The 9,460-nt window shown below is 38.7% G+C and overlaps 1 non-coding gene across 1 annotated transcript; it reads right to left on the reverse strand.

The window, feature by feature from the left end:
- Positions 1-3,612: 3,612 nt before the first annotated feature.
- TRNAS-UGA lies at positions 3,613-3,694 on the reverse strand. Its single transcript has one exon. It is a non-coding gene; the product is annotated as a tRNA-Ser (tRNA).
- Between the last annotated feature and the right edge of the window lie 5,766 nt (positions 3,695-9,460).

The following is a 9,460-nucleotide window of genomic DNA, read 5'->3' on the forward strand; positions in this document are numbered from 1 at the left end:
TCTTGGGGGACTTGTTAAAAGAAGATTGTTCAGTCAACAGTAATGTACTGATCAAACATGGAACCAAATCTAGAAAAGTTGGTTACTTTGTGTGATAGATTAAGAGACACCCCCCCCCCCCCCAAAAAAAATAAAAAAAGAAAGGTCTTGAGTAAGGTAATTTTATGAATTTTTGAATAAAACATAGTTATGCATTTACTTGAATCGATCCCATTTAGTTGGGATAAGACTGAGTTGTTGTATGCTTATAATTATGCTTATATGAAAAGAATTATGGATGCGCTCTTAGTTTGTCCAAGGTTTTATTAATGTTTTCAGAGAGAGAGCTCCCCACGATGTCGATAGTGTGGGGAAAAATCCACAGGGCATACCAATGGTGATATAGAAAATGGTATCATTCACACGAGGTATAAATGGTTGGAGTAAGAGAAAATAATAACGAACCCATGTGAGAGGAAAATAGTACTTCGTAATCGTGCCAATTCTTTTATCCCTTTTTAAAGGATTAATCTTTGGCTACACTATGTCGTCACTAAGGAAAAATCAAATGAAAAGAAAAAAGTCATGATGTTGACATCACTCGTCGCCAACAAAAGACAAAAGAGAAGACACAAAAGTCATTATGATGATGACATCAGCTGATATCAAGTTTAAAATTTTAAATACCAAAAATACCCTCTATTATATAAAGGTCAATATTGCCGGGCAAAACAACCATGAAGATTTCTTGGTGAGGGTTTAGTGTAACTAGTGCTTGGTTACACACTTAAAATGACCAAAACCCTTTTTAACTATTGCTATTGCCATAAAATAGTTTTGATTTCTCGTGTATTTGCTCAGTAAGAAGAAATGATATGATTCAAATTGAAAAAATCAAAAGAGTAGGGGTAAGGATTAGAATGATTATAAGCGAAGTGGTGATAAAAGTCCTACATAACAAGTATGATTTTAAAAAAAGTTGATTGGCAAAAGATAATCCAAGGGAGAATGAGGGGTAAATCTAGATATTTTACAAGGGTAAAGACGTGCCTCTTTCTCAAACCCTATAGAAATGACCCATTTACCCTTTCTATCTCACCCTCTTACAGGCACTGTACACAGGGGGCGAAATGATCACCACTCCATCCCCATGAAAGGTGGACATGGCATCTCTGTTGTTGTTTCTGCATGCTCTCCATTGGCCCACACACCGGCATAGAGACCACACTTCCAAACTGAGAACATCATCCCATGAAGTATTTATAGGAGAGTTTAAGCAAATATAAGTTTAGATTAAGAGACTTTGACAAAAAAAAAAAATTTCCTATTATTCAATCAACAGAAGACCTAGCTAGTTTTAACTTTTAATTAGTGGGGATTGTGAAGACTGGATCCGGATCCTCTACTTCCGAGCTGCCACCACTGGCCCTGCACCTCTGACAGCAAGGCAGTAAAGACCACCTTACCCTGCAAGGTGCTTGGACAAGGGTAGTATGGTTTTTTCATCACCTTGCTGTGTCCGGGGCCCACACGGCTATAGTGGCAGCTCGGCAGCAGTAGAGGGTCCTGATCTAGGCATTGCGTCGAGAATCTGCGGACCTGTGGCCCCAAAACTATTGTTGGGAAAGTGAGAGAGCGAGACAAAACACCTTTTGGCTGCTTCTACGTACGTACTGCAATTGCTTATCACTTTACACTTTACAGAGATAGCGCACTCGGCAAACTTGAAGTAAGTAATCACTTGCGATTGCAACAACAACAAGCTCTTTAAAGTTTTGTTGTTTTTTGGACTAAAAGGATAATATACTTTTCTCAGTTCAGATCCTCTATCGTGCAGGTGCCCGTAGGGGCTTGATGCAGACTGGGTTATGGGATTACGCGTGTAATGACCGCTTTACTTCCATTCGAGCAAAATGTTTGAGTAAGGATAAGACGATCTTTGCAAGCGTGGCTTAGTCTGCGCCACTCAGCCCACTACGGGCAACGCGCCATATAGGATATGGATCCTACTTTTCTTGGACTTTATTGCTTTAACTTAGGAGGTTTCACAAGACTAGGCGTCTCTAGTACTGAAGCTTCCTTAAAGAAGATAAAAGATAATATCAAGGCTGAGTTGGGTCACACTAAAATTTCCATATAAAAAAAGTGTTTTTGTTCATCATTCTATGCAAACAAAGAGATTTTAACTTCTAATCCAATCAACTTCTGAGTTCTATTCAAGAATTGCGTGTTGGTGAAGTTGTTGAATGCTTGATCACGAGTTCAAGTTTTGGAGACTGCCTTTCTGGAAACAGAGGCAAGACTATGTATATTAGACCCTCCCCAAACTTTGCTAAATACGGGAGCCTTATGCACTGGATACGATCTTTTTTTATTCAAGAATTGTAATTCTAAGCAAGCGTTCATCTGTCTCTCTCTCTCTATCACATATATGATATATCTGTGTTAATAGGGACAAAGGACAAGAAAGTAGGATAATCCACTACCCACTTGGTCTCCTCAGGTAAAAGAAAGATCTCCTTGGGACCTATTAAGTACTTTCACTTTTTTATCTTTTGGGTTGAAAAGCTAAACCACTTTCTAGTTTTGTGGAGGTGATGATAAGTGAGGACAGTCCCAGCCACTTTGTTCTTTGAGACTTTGAATAGAAAGCAAAGACTACTCCCCTCACAAGTCTCAAGGCAGTAAAAAGCAAAAAATCGAAATGATATCGATACTGTATCTGTTTGGATCGGTTGTATCAAGTAAAATTATTCTTAAATTTCTTTAAAAATGAATTTTTTGATTATTTTATCCTTTGTCCATACCGTGCTATCGATATGGTATCGACACAGTATCAATGACTAGTAAAATCAATATATATCGTTCGATACGGGCAATACGATATGGATACTTAGAACCATGGTTAGGCAGCCTCTTTTGATCCTTCTTAAGGACACAAACCATTACCTCATAATATATTAATTTATATGGCTTCTGTACTGTTAACTTGGTATCTTCCAACCTGATCAATAAATGGTCAGGCAATGAGTCTCCCTATTTAACTCTTACTGTCCATTCTCAACCCTGTCCAGTCATATCCATAGTATTTTGGAATGCAAAACAAAAAAAAAAAAAAATTTCTTTGTTATATATGGTGTGTTCAAAATGGTTCAGAATTTGACTGAGAACAGTAAAAAAATATGACTAAATATTTTGAAGAACGGCAAAAAAATGAACATGGACAATGAGATTTTTTTTTTTTATTGGTGTTTTCGATAGTTGGGCCCGCAGGATAATTGAATTCATGACCTCTTCTTTGTGAGGTGTTGGTCTCATGGTTTTAGTGCACGTTACCGGAATGGGTATAAGTAACCTAAAAAATTGATATGATACGAATACGATATTAGCCTGGATCGCTACTGTGCTACTGATACACACGGTATCCGTGACTAGCAAAACTCCTTGGGATTAAAAAACATAAAATGGTATAATAGGATTTGAACCCAACGTGAATCGAACACGCAACCTTCTAATCTAGAGTCAGACGCGCTACCATTGCGCCACAGATCCTTGTATAGACTTAGATCTTCTTTTTAATAGAAGATCAAAATTCGAACCATTATGCTAACTCTTTAGTTAAAAATGTAGAATCGTCGACAGCAGGGTTCGAACCTGCGCGGGCGAAGCCCAACAGATTTCAAGTCTGTCTCCTTAACCACTCGGACATATCGACCAGATTGTTTGTAGGTGAAAGCTCAGATACTATCAGTTTTAAATCCATAGATATATTCATATCGATTGAAGAATTATTATTACATAAATGTTTGCACCTATTATATATCCAAAATATATATATATATACATAATATCCATAACCTCTAGGTCAATTAATTACAGTAAACTAATAAGTTGCTACTTGCTTGGTTCCTAGTTTTTCTTGTTCATCAAATTGATGATGCAATTCAGAAAGAAAAATACTAATAAGATAGAAAAAAATACAAGGTAATAAGAGTCAGAAAGGGCCAATTAACTTTACGCTTATTGGGTTCATTCTGCACAAATATGGGACTCACTCATCATTAGAGGATCTCAAACTCACAATGAAGACTCACCATGGTATACCCACGAGTTCCCAAAATATCAATTATCAACTCTATCTCCTTAAACCGAAAGATACATATATATAAAAGAGAAAGGGAAAAGAGGCATTGGCATGTAGCTGTTGGAATATAACCACTGGAAGCTTCTTTGAAACAGTGCATTTTAAAAAGAGAAAAAAACAGAGAAAGCCAATCCTTAAGAAAGATGTTGAAAGAGAGTGAGAAAGTGAAAGTGGGAATTAAATGCTCATCATCATAACGCCATCAATTGGCAGTTGTCATAGTATAATTTGCATAATTATTTAATATAATATGATAATTTTGGGGGAAAAGAACGCTACCTAGTGGAATACTGGAATGGCTCTTGTGCCTAGACATAGTTCTACTTTGCCTCCATGAAAAGTACCTCCCTACCCCCATGATAAGGCGGAAATACCAACTAGGTCGATGCTTGTGCATGCGTTTCTATTGATCAAAAACATGCATGTGCAGGCTCTAGAGGCCCAGGCAACATTCTGTCACCCATAATTTTTATAATCGCATGCCTAGAAATGCCAGATTTGGGCCAAGTCTAAGACTCTGGGTATGAGACATCCATGAATATGTGCTTCAGCCAAATAATGGGCCCTAAATCAAGCCCATGAAATTAACACCCACACTCCCCACCTATACCTTATTTAGGTAGGCCAAAAGGCCAAAATCATGTAGCAAGTAAAGCTGGCTTTAGCTCACATGGGTAGTTTTTGCCTTTTTGGAATGGAATGGGAATAGCCTTTTGACCTTAATTTTTATTGTCCCATTCAAATCTTGAAACATTTCAAACATGCCATGATGAACAAAGTGTTTTTTTTTTTTCGTTTTAACTAACTATGGTGTGGACAAACAAATCTGAAATATAACCGTTGGAAACATCTTAGAAAGAATGCATTTGAAAAAAAAATATCGTTACTTGAAAAAGGCATTGGAAGAGAAAGAAAAAGTGAAGTGAAAATTAAATGTTCATCATCAGAACTACTTCACGATACCGACTATGGTGTTATGGAGCTGAAAATAGCTCCACCAAATTAAACTTGGCTGCTTGGCCTTACCCACCAAACTGGAACTGCTAATCTTATTAATTTTTTTTTAAAAAAAAAGGGAATTGTTCTCTGCATGGTAGTGTAGGAGCCATGTGTGCACGGTAACCAATGAGAGCGTGTGCACTGGCACATTGGCAGGTGGAAATTCAACCATTCATGGGGGCAGGGCGATCGTTTCTTCCCCCAATGTGTCTGGGCGTGGCCCTTGCGTCCCATGCAAGGAACTTTTCTCCAAAAAAAACAAAGAAAAATATGACCTGGACTGGGTTTAAGAATTTGGGCCAATCTCGGCTTGATAAGTCCAAGTCTGGATATTGGGCCATGTCAGGTCCAGCCCTTTATTCATGAGATTGTCTTCTAAACTTATATAGGTCTATGTAAGGTCCAGCCCATTGATCTCTCTATTCACCTGGAATCTTTGCTCTTGTTGCACGAATCATATATTAATTAAGGGACCCTGTTCTCTGTGCCGCAGCGCAGCCTGTATCCAGGCACATGAGGGTGGGCGCAATGACCACCCTACCCCCTGCACAGGCAGTCCATATGCCTCATTTGCCTGGGCGCAAGCTGCACTGCGACACAGAAAACATTCTCCCATTAATTAATTTCGCCCTCGTCTATGTCATCTGCTTTAGAGAAGAAGTTTATTATGAGAAAGCATTAAGAATAGAATTAGTGAATTACAAAACAGGAAAATTACTTGTAACCCAGCAAAGCTACCTGCCCATAGAGAACCATATGGTCCGAGATGAAAGTCAAATATTAGCTAATTACCAAAATATAGGTCAAACTTTAACTTCATACAACCGAAAATAGGGGTGTTTATCGGTTCCGTTCTAATTAAACTGTTCAGGTTTTTTTTTGTTTTTTTCCTTCTTTAATTCATGATGTAATAGGTATAAATCGAGGACAAAAAAACTCAAACCCAAACCGATTACTATTTGGTTTCGGTTATCAGGTTTGTATTTAGTTTCGGTTTTATCGTTTGTTATCAATTTTATTTCGGTTTGGTTATTTGGTTTGAATTTATTTCAGTTTGAATCTGGCTTTATAACTTGAGGAAAATGAAAATTTTAAAATCATTGGGAGGACTTAAAAGTCTTAAAACTACAATTAATATATTCAACACTAGATAAATACATTATAAATAGTAGTAAGGATTGCAACATGGTCAAGTTGGACCAGGCCTTTTAAAATCCCAGCCCAACCTTGAGTCCCCTTAGTTGAGCCCAAACCCGGCCTGAACCTTAACTTAGGGTTAGAAAAATCCAATCCTGACCCGCCCTTAGGGTCGGGCCAGGCTGACCTTGACCATGGGGGGGAGGGGGGGGGGGGAAGGGAGATGCATGGGCTGGCCAGGCTGGGAAGAAGAAGTAGAAGAAGAAGAAGAAAGATCATGAAGAAAAAGATAGGGTTGGGTTTGGGTTGGGCCGGGCTCTGCTCGAGGCCTCAACCCTGGCCTTGACTTAGGGTTGAAAATTCTCAACCCTGACCCACCCTCAGGGTTGGGGTATCTCAACCTAAGCCCTGTTTGAACTCAAGGCGGGCCAGAGTAGGCTCGGGCCATTAGGGCCAAACTTGCACCCCTAGTAGTAGTAATATAGTAGTGTGATAATAAGTGTGGCCCAACTCTGTGTATTGGTATTTCAATCATTTATGCATCAATGTCCACCCTATTTCTTCGTTAGAGAATGGAAAATTTATCAAAGAAAATTGGCTCGATAGAAACTTTGACTAACAAAAGGAGAATGTACAAGAACTAGAGTTGGTCGCAACTACCAAACCTGAGTCAAGGTAAACCTAGAGACACCCTTAGCAAAAAGGTGGGCCTCCCTAGTAGCATTCTGAAGGACATGAGAAAAAAGTAAAATCGAAGACTGTTGAGGTTGGAAAAACAATGTTTTTAACTTTCTCTTTGCGATGTGAGCAACGCATGAAAACGGTATGTGCAAGATCAACAAAACACAAAGAAAACAAGCACACGCACAAAGAAGAGGCAAGAGATCTACGTGGTTCGGTAAAACTGCCAACATCCATGGAGTGTGATCCAACTTCCACTATGAATCGAGATAAGAGAAAATGGTACAATCCTTGCGATTTGACACCAACACCCAAGCCCCCTGTACACCCTTCTCTAATCTCCCAAACTCAACATACCCTCACATTGACTCCTCACTTAGTCCTTATACACATGTTGCTCTCACATTGTACCTCTTAAACTATCATTTAGATCCTCACATCTTGGCTACTCACTTGGATCAATACTATTATCTTTGCTACACACCTCTATTCTTTTGTAGGATTCATTCTCTATCTTGTTGTTTTCTCTCCCCTTAAACAAAACCCGTTAACTCTCTCTCCTCCTTGTTGGGTAAGGTTAATTTTCTTTCTTTTTAGAGAAAATCCAGTAACTCTCTCTCCTCTATCTTGCTTAATGTATTCAATCCCCAACCCACTTTCACTTGGAAGATCCATCTCATTTATTTAAATGATTTCAAAACTAGAATCCAATAATGTTTAATAATAAGAAGGATCGATTCCAATTCTTTAACGTTTATGGGTACTCAAACACTCCAATAAGTTAGAAATTCCTAAATATACAAATAACTTCAAGCATACTAATAATTGAATATATATAAATAATCAAGCATCAGATCCTTATTTTTTTATACAGTTAGGAGGATAAATGACAACTAGGATACCTAACGTTTTGATAAATTGTAGCTTCGATACTTGACGTTTCATATAATATTGCGTTTGAGGTACCTAAATTGGATTTTAATTAACTCGAGTACTCATTTTTTTCCAATTTTGGCCTTATGAATAGTTATTTTGTTTTTTTTTACATGGCCCCATCACTGTCTGGATTTTCATCCTCTCAAGTGCGGTGCACTGCCAGTACACCACATTTAAGAATCCAACTGTAAAAACATGGTTAGTGGTGTCTTTTTATCCTTTCAAGTATTGGGTGTACGGTTGGATTCTTAAGTGTGGTGCACATTGAGAGAATAAATTTCCTCACCATCCCCCCTTCTTCTTCTTATTCTTCTTCTTCATCCTGCAACGCCATTGGCCCCCACTCCCTGTAGCAACCCAACCCCACCCGCCCCTACCCCACCACCACGCCCGACCCTCACTATCTCCCCTTCCCTCTGTTCCTTCCCCAACCCGCCACCCCTGCTGCAATTTATCACTCACCCCTGCCACGGTGCAACCTCCCACCTCATGAATAGAGGGAGGGGGAGATGGGAGGGTGGGGCGAAGTGATGGGGTTGGGTTGCAACGGGGGTAGGGGCTGGTGGGGTTGGCTTGGGTTGTAGCAGGGAGTGGGGGCTAGTGGGGTTGTGGTAGGAAGAAGAAAAAGAAGAGGGGACAGTGATGTAGGTCCTCGTTAGGTTTTAAAAATTAAGTAATCGGATTAATTAAAATCCGATTTAGGCATCCCAAAGGGAATAATGGAAACATCCGATATATAAATAACTACAATTTGGCGAATGTTTACCAAAATCACAGGTGTCGTAAGACCATGTATGGGGGTTGTACCAATTTGGCGAATGTATCAAAATCACAAGTGTTGTAAGATCATGTATGGGGGTTGACGTCTGTCTAGTGCTGAAAGGTCAAGGAAGTTAGTGACCTGATGACGAGGGAGTTGGCGACGTTAGGTACCCTAGGTGTCATTTATCTTAATTATGACATAATCCTTATAAATATATCTATTTAGTATTAATTCGATCCGCATACGAATCCATCTGAATCTGTTTAGAGGTATCTGTATTCGGCCAGGGAATATCTGGATCCGATCACATCCAATCCGTATCCGAGCCGAATCCGATCCTTTTACATCTCTATTGGTGAGCCCACTTGGCACCTAAAAAAACTGGTATAGTTTAAATGTTTTTTTTTTAATTATTGTAAAAGTACGGTTTAAATGGTTTGATTCAGAGTATAGTAGGTAGAAATAAAAACCGAATTGTTTATTAAACTGCTCCAATTTGTGAAATCAAAATCATTTATTAAACGGTTTTAGTTTTCTGATTTGTAAACGATTATGGTTTCACAATTCTAAACAGATTTGATCTCGATTTTGTTATTGATTTGAGGTAATAGGCTCATTAATGGTCCTTAAACGGTTTGTTAACAGTTCTTGAACGAATTCGATCTCGATTTTGTGATTCTAGAATTCGAAAAGACGAGAAGATGAAGACAAAAAAAAATAAGATAATAAAAAGGATTTGAGTACTATTCATTCCTTTAAGTAGACATTCCGGAAGAATGATTTCATAGTTTGGTATGGCTTGGTGAACATCTGGGTCCACA

Source organism: Telopea speciosissima, chromosome 9, assembly GCF_018873765.1.
Source record: "Telopea speciosissima isolate NSW1024214 ecotype Mountain lineage chromosome 9, Tspe_v1, whole genome shotgun sequence".
In the NCBI taxonomy this organism is placed as follows: domain Eukaryota; kingdom Viridiplantae; phylum Streptophyta; class Magnoliopsida; order Proteales; family Proteaceae; genus Telopea; species Telopea speciosissima.